At 41.6% G+C, this 13,252-nt stretch overlaps 1 long non-coding RNA gene across 1 annotated transcript; it reads right to left on the minus strand.

Annotated features, from left to right (window-relative positions):
* Positions 1–646: 646 nt before the first annotated feature.
* On the minus strand, positions 647–12,271 carry LOC121668594. The gene is made up of 4 exons (XR_006017480.1): positions 12,079–12,271; positions 11,294–11,402; positions 9,388–9,487; positions 647–6,572 (listed from the first exon to the last, which is right to left on the minus strand). It is a non-coding gene; the product is annotated as an uncharacterized LOC121668594 (long non-coding RNA).
* Between the last annotated feature and the right edge of the window lie 981 nt (positions 12,272–13,252).

A 13,252-nucleotide genomic window follows, 5' to 3' on the forward strand; every position in this document is an offset into this window, starting at 1 on the left:
TGTTTGTTCAGAAAAAGCATGCACTGAGCCCTATAAAATCACTGATTTTCACAGCATACATGGCCCATCTGTAAGGGCATTATGATACAGAGAAGATCATTAGAAAAAATTCAAGACATGTCACTTCAAATGAAGTATTTCTCTAACTCAATCCACCTCTGGTGGCAGGCAAATTCTGGTCTCCCCTAGAAAATGAGGCAGAAAAGGGAAATGGATATTTTGAATGAGAGACTTGATGTTCACCCAAATATTCCCAAAGGATTATTTATGGATTTATTTGGGATATAAAATCACTGATCATATGGGGGAGCACTCTGTTTAGACAGACTACAACTTTGAAACTATTGTAGTGTGTACTTGTAGTACATGTGTGATTTTCATGGATTATTATAAATTCCAATTTGACACATGCTTTGGTTTTCAAGATTGTATCTGAAATACTTCAAGTTGGATTTTTCTGTGTCCTTGGTTTTTAGAAACTGTGGTTCATGACTTCAAATCTCTTGTTAACTGGTTAACACTTTTTTTGTGTGTGTGCAGGATGGCAGAAGCAGAGCTCCACAAGCACAACAACTTTTGTTAAAACACAAGGTAAACAAGATCTTCCAGAAATGCTAAAATAAAAAATAAAAGCTTTATTTTCCATACAGATTAAAAAAAAATTAAAACAAGGGAAGAAAAACAAGAAACAGTGTAGTAGTATGGCTAGAGATTGAGACAAAAGATTATTTTAACTCTGGGAAATTAAATGAAACTTTGCCTCAATTTTCAATATGATTGTTGATACGTAGCATGATGAGAAAGTCAGAATAATTGATCAAGCACTTGGATGGAAAAGGAAAGATCTATATCAAGAAAAGACAGTCCAAACCTTTTGATAAACTCCAACTGGGTGTGGAGAGGGCTAATAGTCTCCACAGAAAAACACAGAAAAATTATCAAAGTACTGGTCCATCATCAAGTGGAGTTTGATGCCTTTACAGATTAAGGACACTGAAATTGATTGGAGAGAAGGAAACCTCTTGCAAGTGCTCAAAAATAAAAGACATATGATCTGAAAAACTATAGATTTGTTACTCTGACTTCAATGGTATGTTATGCTTATAGGAGGAAAAATATGAAGAAAAGGTATTTAAGTGACTGAAAGGAAAGAAAAAATACAATATGTTTCTAAGAAAGGTTGAATATAAAAAACAAATATGATATTTTTATTCAGTAAAATGGCTGATTTTCTAGCTGAAGAAAATACCAGAAAAATCATTAATACCAGAAGACTAATGTATACATTGTCATGTAGGGTACTTTAATCCAAATAAGGAGATTAATTAAATATTTTCAAGATTGAGATGACTGATAAAACATGGGTTGTTCTGGAAAGGGATGTTTGGATTCTCAAAACATGACACTCAGGTGTCCTACGCACACGCCTGGGTGCAGACATGGAGGTCAGTTTCTTCTGCTTGCACCCTCTCAAATGGGCACTAAAATCCCCCAAACCACTGATGTTTTCCACCTCCTTCTATGCCTCTTCCCCTATTTTGGGCAGGGGCATCACCAGACTTGTGCCAGAATCCATCTTCTGTTGGGTGAGCCCAGCCCCCGGCACTTCCTGGTAGATCCACAGGAGATCTGCATGCCAGAAGACTCCACTTTTGCTCCTCTTCCATGATCTGGTGTTATCCTGGAACTGGGAAGGTCTGCAGGACCTGGAGAGCCTGGTCTCTTCATGTTGCTGCTGTGATGCTGGACACAGCCATCATTGGTTCCTCCAGCCCCTTCTGAAACTTTGGGTGAAGGGAACAGTTTCTGGGAGGCTGTGTCTGCCTCCTTCATTACCTCACATCCAGGATACTCACCCTCTCCCAATACTTTTAAAGTCACTGCCACTTCCCCTGACAAATGTGATTCCTTGCTATCAAAACCATCAACTCATTGCTAACATGGCCAAAGAATAATGCAATCTCTTTCTGGTTTTCCTTTTTTTTCTACTTCTTTCTCTTTTTAAAGTAGGAGTGCTTCATGCCTGAAGTTGGCAGGGACAAAAGGGGAGGCAGCAGGGTGGGAAGGGGGAGAGTGTTGAGGAACATCTGTTTCACATTTAACCTGGAACCAAACTTCTTCATCATGCTTCTCCAGCCTTGCTTGTATATTGATTCAATTACTAGGCTCTGCTAGTGCAAGAGATTTATATTAAAGCCTCATACAAAGCTATTGTGTTTTGTCACACAATAGTGCTGAATCAATTACAAACATGCACTACATGATCCTTCTCAGTCGTACTCGTTTGCTTGGGGACAATCTGACCAACCTAGACTCCAGCTGGGCTTTTCCTTACCTCCAGAAAGGTGTAACACACCTGGCTAGAGCTTGCTAGCAGGAGAGTCATGTCCTGGACATGTCATCCTCACTCCTGCCCCCTGTGAGCCACCTTTCTCAGCTCTGCCTCTTTAAAGGTTTGCACAGGTGAGAGAAATGAGGCTGGACCCATGTGCACAAAAGCCTGGCTGCAGGTCTCAGCAGCTGGAATAAAGGTCCCTCGGGTGTGCAAAGGAACATGGTGCAATGTGACCCTCCCCTCAGCAGTGGGGAGAAGCTGGCCAGTGCAGTCACATCACAAAAAAGGGAAAAGGCACTTGGGGCTGGTTGATACTTGGGGAAAAGAAGGGCAGAAGAGACAGGGTCTGTAACCCTCCAAGTCCCTTTTCCCCTAAGAGGCCAGCTTCCAAGTAGGGATGCAAAATGGCAATTGCGCTTTGCAGAACATGTCCCATGTAGAAAGTCAGTTTGCTGCTTACACCAAGACTGGTTCCCACCTTGGCCACTGACTTGCTATGTAACCATATCCAGAACTTCCTAAGCCAGTATTGCAAATATGGGTGATAATTTTGGATACTACCATACTTTCTGGGCTCTCAACATGAGTTTTCCATAGAAAGCCACCAGCACTGGAGATATCTTGAATTAAAGTACTTTTTATAAGTGTTTAAACGTACAGATTGCTTTTTCAAAACACCTAGGAAACCATACAGTGCTTCACAGATTGCATTAACTTATCTCTAGAACACAAATTGATAAATTTAGCACCTAGAAAGCTTCCAAACTGCTCAGAAAACCTTGCACAAAGAGCACTGAGGAGCCACAGAGCAGGTTGCTGTAGCTGTGCTAGATGTGCAAATGCTCCTCACTTGCCCACACATTTCCTACCTATTTGTCTTCACAGACAGTATTTGCCTCTTCTCAGCACCTGTCTTTCAAGATCTTCCTGATGGGACTGTAACCACCAACCAGTTCCTCTCTGAGTCCACATGTGCCAGTTCCAGGTAAATGCAGCTCCCTAGGCAGGCACTGCCTCTCTCTGCACAGGTTCTCAGGCAGAACCGGGGCTGAGATTCTGAGATCCCTGTAACAGGGACTTTGTTTTTCATAACTAAACACATCCTAAGAGCACCCCTGATGTACTAATGTATATTAACAGCAATATTAGTGATAATGTATCTGACCAAAGTAGACCTACAAGTGAGTTCAAGTGGTCCATTTAGCCTTATTCTTCTTGTGTTCAGTAAAGAGCCTCAAATATAAGAGAAAAGTCAGGGTTATCCAAGATAAATTCACCTTTTGTCAGACTGATTTCCCATTCCAACTACTCCTCCTGCCTCAGTTTACCTGTTCTTGCAGTGGAGATAATATCTAACAGGGAAGAGAGCAAAACTCTTATGGCACAAACTGATGCTGTGAAGCAGATACCTGTGGACTTAACCCACATACAGACATGACTCATAACTCCTCAGCAGAACTTTGTCCTGTGGGTAGAAGATAACAGGACCCTGTATCCCTAGGAAAGGTTGAAATTGTCTGAACAGAGTCTCAGTGTCCAGAGATTCTGAGCTAAAACTAGCAGAGCTCTTTCAAAGCCAGACTATAACTAGCTGTGATCAGAGCTCTTACAATGAGCTTTAGCTAATTTTGAGCTCTTTGGAGATCCTTTCATACAAAGAATGGCAGCAGCTGTGTCTGCCCCATGTGTGCTGAGAGCCAGCTGCACCCAGAAGCCCCATGGCTGCATTATCTTAGTGCTGGCTCACAGTTATTATACCTTATTTCTCAGCAGGGCACTATTGCTTCAGGTTGAGCATGCTGTTAATGCGGCTGCTCAGCTTCCTGCTCTGTCCCCAGCTGGCAGAGAGCAGGCAGAGAGCACTGAGCCTGCAGCAGTGGATGGATGTACCCCAGAGGGCCCCAGCTGCATGGGTGTCCCCACGGCAGACCTGAGGACTGAGGGCACCATGTAGCCCCTGGCACTTGCATTAACCAAGCAGCTCTGGCAAACTTCCTCCTGGGAAACACCCTGAATTATCTTGTGCAGCTCCCAGGGAAGCTTGAATCACCAGAGGCTTTTAAGTGGTCTTCAGTTCACTGAGTGAAATCCAGCTCTGGTGCTTCTGGCCTCTGAGCCCAAATAAACACTGCTGGATCATACTTGCCCTCCAAAACAATTTCTGTCTTCATCCGTGACACAAACAGAGCAGCACGGCCACCCTTGAAGAAAAGTTTCTTGTCATGAAATGTGCAGGGTAGGTATTCCCATCACCAAGAAATGAAAGTTTCTTTAAAATACAGGGAAATACAGCCCACCATCAAGTATCCTCATATGGCCTGACATGGCAGGAGTGTGAAAAGCAGGAATAGGAGAAGTAAGACTTCTGAGTTCAGGGTTTCTGACAAAGGGTTCTGAAGAGATATTTTACCCACTTCTACGACCAGTGTCTGTGAGTTTATTTTTCTCTACTTTCTGTACATCTGTTTAAAACAAAGAGCCTTTGTTGGAAAACCATGTGTCATAAGTTGACATCTTAATACCACAGAGACCACCCCTTTTCAAGTCAAATAATTTCAAAAGTTTATATTCATAGAAAAAGAAGACAGAAATATGATTAGGAGAATCCATTTTAATTAACTGCTGCTTGATTAACTTGGCTGAGGTATCTGCACTCCAGCAATTTGTAGTTTTTCAGTGATGACTGATTAGAGTTGGTCATTTTCTTTCCTACCCGAGTTACCTTGTTCTACTGTACAAGAAATGTGAATTTTCTAGAGAATTATCTAATATCTCCTGTGTCAATTTTTTGTAATTAACATTTTAAAATAATTAGAACTGATGGCAGAAATTTCACAATTCTTGAGAGCAAACAGCAGCTTGCTTTATAACTGGGTAGTTCCATGGAAGTATTATCTCAGTGCCATGGTCTGTTGTAAAGAAAACCAAGTCTTCAAAATTATTATGAAAAGGGAAAGCACAGAATTCATCAATCTGGCCCTGTGTGTGTCTATGCATCAGTGTCCTGAAAGCTGTGTCATGTGGTCTCCAGCCACAGAAAGGTATAATAGACTGGGGAATGTTCAGAAAATAATAAAAAAGATAATGAAAGGCATTCAAGATACACAGGACAGCTTCTGTACAAGCAATGCCTAAGAGGTGGTAGTCTTCACTCTGGAAAAAGACAAGCAGAAGGGAATTTGATGGGGCTCTACAAGATCAGGGAGAGGATGAAGGCAGGTTGAATATACATCCACTCTTGAACACAAACAGGACATAGGGGATCTAAAATGCAATTAGCTGGAAGCGGGTTCGGACCAAACAAAGAACATTTTTACTCACACCAAAATCTGTTTAATCTGTGGAGCTCCTCACCATCCTCCTAACAGGTGCCAGAAAACCTCAGCTTTCTAAAAGGAGGCTGGAGAAATTCATAGAAAAGACATCTCTCAGGGCAATTAAATATACAGATGGTGTCTCTGGCTTGGCAGGATGATGAGCAAATAGGAGAAGACTGGAATGACATTTGAGAGGTTATCTCTCAATTTTTGTCATATTTTGTAGTTTCCTAGGTGAATCCACATGGCACCATCCAAGATAAAATACCAGACTAGAATTCTATTTGCTCTGGCCGAATATGTCTGGGTTTATATCTTTATATTGAGCACAAACACCCAGTTATGCTGGGTACCATCCACAGGGAACACCTGTGACAGTGTGTACCCAGAGCTACCACTGAAGGCAGAAACCAGGCAGCCAGAGCAGTGGGACTAAGGGATCCTGCCACTCCCATTTGACTTTCAAGGGGATTCCCAGGCACTGCTGCACAGGGGATATGGCAGCTCAAGGCAGCTCTCACCTGCAGGATGTCTGAGATCTTGCACAGGATAGGTGTATCCATATCACTCTACTTGCTCTCTGAGTAACTAAGAGCTCCCCCATTCCTTTTTGTATCCCAAACTGCCAAAATGCCTAAATGCTGGTTTACTCTTTTACAGTTAAACAGCCAGGGAAAAAAAAGCATGGAACTTGTAGATATGGAAATAGTTGAAACTAAGGTTCCCTCTGAATCATGGTCCTACAGTGGATGAGGCTGCAGCAGGTTCATTTCCCTGTGCCTTACAAGGTCCTGCAAGAGCTCTCCAGCTGGCTGGGCACCTTCATGTCACATCCCGGGGCATGCACTGCAGACTCTCATTTACATCCCATAACGTGTTTCTGGTAGGCTGTAGCACGTCACTGTCATGGAAACTTCACACTGGGAGCAGGAAAACAAAAAAAGGAAAAAGCAAAATCAAAATTTTGCCCTACAGGACACCACGTGGAGCCCACTGGAGATGCAGAGTCAAATGCAAAGCCGAGGGGATGGTGCTCTGGAAGAATCAAATGTCCAGAGCAGTCTGAGCACAAACAGCTTGGCCTGAGGATCAGAGATCACGTCATGGAGGGGAATTATTTAGCAGAATTTAAGTAGGTGATGTTTCCAACAAGGACAAAAATAATTTTTGAAGTAAAATCTGTTTCCGTTTTAAAAACTTTATATGCCAAATGAAGTGGAAGGATCGTCCAGAAGTCATCTTTTGAGCATCACTACCTTCAGCCTCTTCTTTCTGGCCACAATGAACTCAGTCTCTGTGACGTACCATAAACCAGGTCTACACAGATTCTCGGGTGGTTTGCTGCTTGGGTAACACAGAGATATGCTTTTACAAATTAAGAGTTTATAAACCCCATAAAACCAGATTACACTGTCTCACTACAGAATAACCCAGATGTGATCCTAACATCCAGAACTGCTACCAGCAAAGAAGAGCCTAATTATAATTCCTTTTGCATTGCGTGTTTGGAGTTTCCTGACAAAGCAGCTCCTCTAATAACTTTAAAAATATCAGAGGAGCTAAAGGCACTCCTGGCTATTGCAGACTGCCCAGCACTTTCTAAAAAACATGCTGCTCAACATGAGAGTCAAAGGTCTAACAGAACCCAGACAGACCATCATGAAACCCAAGGCAGTTTCAGAAGCCAGCACTGTACAGGGAAAGTTCACAGGCAACCACCACCTTACCAGTGTTCAGGTACTTTTTTATACTTGAGTCATGCACATGGGAAAGGGGAGGGAGAAAATGGGATCTGTGTCCAAGGCAGAACTCATTTCTTCAAGGTTTGTCAGGGTGTTTCCACCAATAGGTCACCACACCCTCACCACATGAAAGAACTGTACAGAAACCAACGCCAGTAACTTTTGGCCCCGGGCTGACATCGCGTTTTGCTCTTTCTCTGATGTGATGTGAATAAGCAAAGAAAGGTGTTGAACTGAAATGCTTCAGAGAGTGCGGCATGAAGCATAACAAGGCCCCCTTTTCTGCATGTTATGATAAGTTCTGACATATGGTACTGAATGTACTTGATTATTGCATAAATTCTGTTAATTTCTGGGAAGCAGTAAGGAAGCAGACTTCCAGCTAAGATCCTTATCCTTGTATACCCCCCGGAGTGCACCACTTCAGTAACATTTTTCAGCAATACCATAATGAAGGAGCTCCTTATATGAGCCACTGCACTGCCTTCACTATTTTCCCTCACCACTTACTTGCCTCCAATAAAGTTCCTGCCTAGGGAGAGAGAAAAAGGGAAAAAAGAGAAAGCCAAGAGGTGAACTGTGTTCCCAGACCAAATCCCACTTGCTCTGGCTGCCCTTTAAGGACTGGAGCAGATGATTCCAAGCTGTGCTCTGCTCTGTGGTGGGGGTGCAGAGTCAGGAAAAGACCACCTTCGAGGCATGAACATCATCTGGGAGCACTGGTGTGGGCCACCTTAACCAGGTTTCACAGGCCTCAGCGTAAAGCTGCTGAGCTGAGCTGGGCTGGGCTGGGCTGGCAGCCTCCCCTCCCTCCAGATGTCTGTGCCTGTTCCCTAACCAGCTGCATGTGCATGCTCCAGACAGCTCTGGAGACAATATCTACAGGTGTGCTGTCTCTTCAGCAGAGGAGTCAGGGCTGGGCAGTGGCTTCCAGGTTCAGGTTGGTGTGAGCCATGTCACCATCTCAGCTCCCTTTATCTCTCTTTGTTCTATGTGCCCAAACCTCTCAGCATCATTTCTCATGGAAGATGTGCAAGAGAGATGTCATATTACAGGCAGAAGACAAAATTTCTGATGAAGTAGTAAATCAATGGGTCATAATGTGCTTTAATGAGTAAACATAAAGCTGCTTGCATGTCCCAGAGGCCCTAAACTTAACAATTAACCCAACTAGCTCTAGGTCATGAGGTCTCTGAAGATGTTCTGGTTCCTGTAGTATTACAAGACTAACCATTTTTCTCTTCTGGATTCTCTCTTAGCTCTTCACAACCTTCCCATAAGACTTTAGACCTCAGACCATCAAGAAGGAGGAAGCAGAAAATTTATAACCAGTAATAACTGAAGAAAAGATTGAAGAAAGATATCTACCTCCTTTGTTCTCTACTCCAGTAGATGTCATTGCCTCTGAAAACAAGTGGTGGAAACCTGAAAATTAATAGGGATTTTATTTTTCTGGCAGAATGGTTTCTGTTCTAATCTCTCCCATGTTGTTCCTCATTTTCTGCCTCCCACTGGCAGTGCCCTCCTGCTCCATGTCCTCATTCTTGATGTTTCTAGCCTTCTGCCCTTTCCCTGCCAGACACCAGAGATCAAAAGTAAATACATAAGATCACTGAATTAATGAAAGAAGTGACTGGACCTAGTAAGACAGGCAGCTGTCACCTTGGTGACATCCATTGGCTCACTCCATGTCCAGCACTGCTGTGTGCCCAGACCATGAAGTGTTTAAGGCAGGGATTACATCTTATGAGGTTTGCATAGAGGTGCTGACTGAGGCCTTTGGGCAATGTGAACATTAAATAAGAGCCTTGTACTAGAAAACCTTCCCACCTGGAAGGGTTCAAAGAAAAGCCTCCTTGTATAAGTGAGATCCCTGCTTGGTGCATAGGCCGTTTATTTAACAGAGTGGCAACTGAAACAAATCATTGTGTAAGAACAAGCAGAGACTTCCCATTTCCCCTCCACCTGTCCTCCCACAGATGGATCCACTCACATGTGTCTGCTGTTTTACCAGCCTGGGACAGGCAATAAAATAGGGCCTTTTCAGCATGCAGAGATGATCCTTCAACTTTCAGAAATGTGAGGTATCAGCCCTGAGGAGGAAAACAATAAAAACCTTAATGAAATGGACTAACACCCATCACTCAAAATGTATGTGATGCATTCCAATTTCCAACAAAGACTGATAAAAGAACATGCAGCAATAAAATTTTAGCATTACCTATTTTTGAAGATCAAGAGGAATAATAATTTATTCTACTACCCTTTTATTCCTATGGGCTTCTTACAGCAATATATTTGTTTTTAATAATTTTGTGTGCTAATCATAAAGAGGAATTGAAGGAGGAAGGAACAGATTGTATCACTGAACTCACAGTAATCAAAAGTTAAGCAAAAACCATTCCCTCTTTCCTGTGTCACTTACCCCTCCCAGTACTGGCTGTACATACCACACATTAAAGGGGCTCCGTTTACACAATCGCATTTGTTCACAGACATTACACCTACTACATTAAAAAAATGCTAGGAAAAAAATGCAGCACTTTATTTAAAGTCTTTTAGGATGACTTTCTTCTTGAGTCTCTGAATTTCTGGTTTCACCATATGCAAAATATGATACATGCCCTCCTACTGCAAACTGCTTTGAGATGTATGGATGAAAAGTGCTTTATATGTACACCTGACTATGGGCAGTTTATTTGTTCCCCTAATAACCAGTTCCCTCAATGAAGACATTTTTATTAAGATCAACAGGAGAGCAGGGTGCAGGGGGGAGGCATTTAAATTGGGGTAGGATTTTTAAAAGTGAAATTATTCCATGCCTCAGTAATATAACATCTAGGAAAAGAAACATTATTTGAACAGGTGCATTTTATATATCACATGCACGTGCACTTTCACTGCTTGAAGCCCTTCTAGTGAAATTCACCTGGGCAGCAAATGAGCCTGTAAAGTTACATTATTAATTTTCAGGCTAGTGTTCTCATTTAGATAATCAGCGTCATGCCTTTGCAATTTACTCAACTAAGCCGATTCAGCAAAATTGCCCTTTTTACAGCATATGTACCCCACATGTGAAGGCTGGATCTACCCTTTCATTCCAGTGTAGTAAGTAAGAACATGTTGTCAAGAAGATGTAAATGCAACGCTTTCACTAATCAGCCATGATGCACCATCTAAGGGTTTGCCTAGAAGCTGAGTACACTTTTTACATTTACATGCTGTATTGCTGCACATGTTAGAGCCCATGTAATAAAACATGGTGTTCTTGATCAGACATGGTGCAAGCTGGACTGCACATGCAGGTTTCCTGTAGCACCATCAAAGGAGAGTCTGCACTGTGCTTCCACTGCCTGGCCACATCCAGACTGATATACAGAGGAGAAAGTGTGAGGAAGATCCAGGACAGAGCAGGGATCCTGGGGGGCAGACAGAGCATTTCTAGCAGGCTTGTATTCAATTCATTTGGGGGCAATCAGTTACAAACAGGACCCACAGAATGGAAGGTGGCTTAAATAGGTAGAAGTACTGAGTGTGTCTTAACAAACATAAAATGTTTGTATTTAATCATGGATTGAGCAATTCATGTAGTCTGGGCTTCAACCCTCAGAACTCCTGACTTAACTTCAGTCATTTCAATGTGGATGCTCAGATAAAACCAGCCCTCTGGATGTCCTTCACACTGAGTGAATGTAGAGAAATACAGTCAGCACACAGCTTATTTTAGACACTTCAACATTATGATAGGATAAATTGTTCTCTAAATGAGCCTTACAGTCTTCACAGATTATAGCAGAAACTTCGATTAGATAACAAACTTTTATATGGATGAAATTAGTCAGGATGAAATACATGAGTTATACCCACTGGGAAAACTCTTGTAACCAGCATAACTTCACCTGAGTACGAATTGCCAGTCATGCAGATCCAGGGGCAGATGGGGCTGCAGTACAGACAAAACTTCAGTGATGCTTGTTCAGTAGAAAGGGAAAGCCAAATTCAGCCCAGCTGAAAGATGAATATCATGAAACAGAGTACTCAATTTCATCAAAGATATTATAGTGGAAAATCATGTTAATTACTAGTGACTATATAGAAAGTTCATGGAAAGTCTTGAAAAAATTTCCATGTCTTATTTGCTAAATGACGTTCACTGGGTATCTCACAAGGAGAAGCACCATATGATCCCAGAAGGAAAACAAACCAAAAAAAAAAAAATATATTAACTTGGTGCAGTGTATTTTGTTCAAATTAAACAATGAAGAAAATGGAACCTCCAGGGACAGCCTGTGTGAAGAGGTTACAAATACTGCTTTGCCCTGCAAGAATGATGTCATGGTTTCTGTCAGAATTGCTAAAATACCAACATGTGTTTTCTGGAACATGGGCTTAGAGATATACTTTCTTTGTACTCACAGACTCATTTTCCCACAGAACTTTATGAACTGAAGGATGAACCTTCATTACACTCTAGCAGCCTACAGCTTTTCTGGTTTTTTTAAGTATTTTGTTAAAACCTCGCAAATCTTCATGTTAATATCCTTCTCCATATTTTCTGACATTACATCTGAAATGCATTAAAGAATTACTCAAAATTTGAATACACAAATCAACAGAAAAATTAAATTTAAACATTTTGAATCTCAACCGTTTAACAGACTACTACAACCTTACATCTACATACCTGTCATGGGCGACGTGGGAGCTTCAGAGAGTTTGTTAGAGAAGCCCTCCTGTTGAGTCACAAGGTGCAGAAGGGACTCCCTTGCTTTCTAAACTCCTTCTCAGAGAGGAGCCTGAGGGCAGCTGGATCCAATCTTAGCCCCAGACTGTCACTGGTTTAAGTCTAAGGAATTATAGAGGTGTGATTGAGCCTTTGTACAACTTTGTCCTGCAGGTATAAGGATGTCAAAACCACATATATTTATATATAAATGGATAATCTATTATGATAAATGATTAGACAAAAGATCTGTATCAGAATTATTTGCTACAGAGTACAGAAGCTAAAATTATGAGTATAGCATAGTATAGGACAGTAAAATGCACTGTAACAAACCAATTATATTAAAGCTATAAATATAAATATAATATTATATTAAGCAAAAAGAAACAATTATTAGAGATTGATATAAGTCACCAATGCCAATGGCTGTGGACAAAATCTCTTTCACTCACACTCTGAAGTAACTTTGAGGCATCCCCAATCAAGGGAGGATCCCCGCACACACTCCAAGAAGGGATATGTCAGAAGAACCTGTCCATTTGAAAGTGGGACTGGACCTTTATAGTATAAAGTGGCTGAGTGTCAGTCATACGTCTCCAGGCAGCTCAGCATTTTTACACAAGGGTACTTCACCATATCTGCCACAGTTAAGGAGTCAGACTGGTTTTAGCACAGTTCAGCATCAAAACAACATGACACATCTGCTCTCAGTCCACCACTTACAACCTTGAAAATAGGACATTATCCAAGCTGCCTGACCACATTCCAGGTGGAGTATCTGGCTACAGTACCAGACAGTCCCACAAGAGTGTTTCTCTTAGATCTGTTTCTGAAGTTCATTATGCAGAATGCATTAGACCATTTAGAGTCATACTTGACTTGCTACACGGAAGTATATGTCTATAGGCATTTTACAAATTTAACTGATTTGAGATATGATTGTACACCAGTTTGATTTATTGTATGTTGAATTAGCAAGAATGTGAAGTAACATAACTGGGAAAAAAGTAAGACAAATTTAGCCTTTTCAAAAAGTCATCCCACAAATTTTAATTCTAAAATTTCCTTCCCAAGAGCACTGAGTATAAAACCCCTCAACAGATTTCTTTGTTTTCCATCAGAACAATCCCAA

This window comes from Corvus kubaryi, unplaced genomic scaffold (assembly GCF_017639235.1).
Source record: "Corvus kubaryi isolate FWS band 111438036 unplaced genomic scaffold, C.kubaryi_AGA036_p1.0 37385, whole genome shotgun sequence".
Taxonomy (NCBI): domain Eukaryota; kingdom Metazoa; phylum Chordata; class Aves; order Passeriformes; family Corvidae; genus Corvus; species Corvus kubaryi.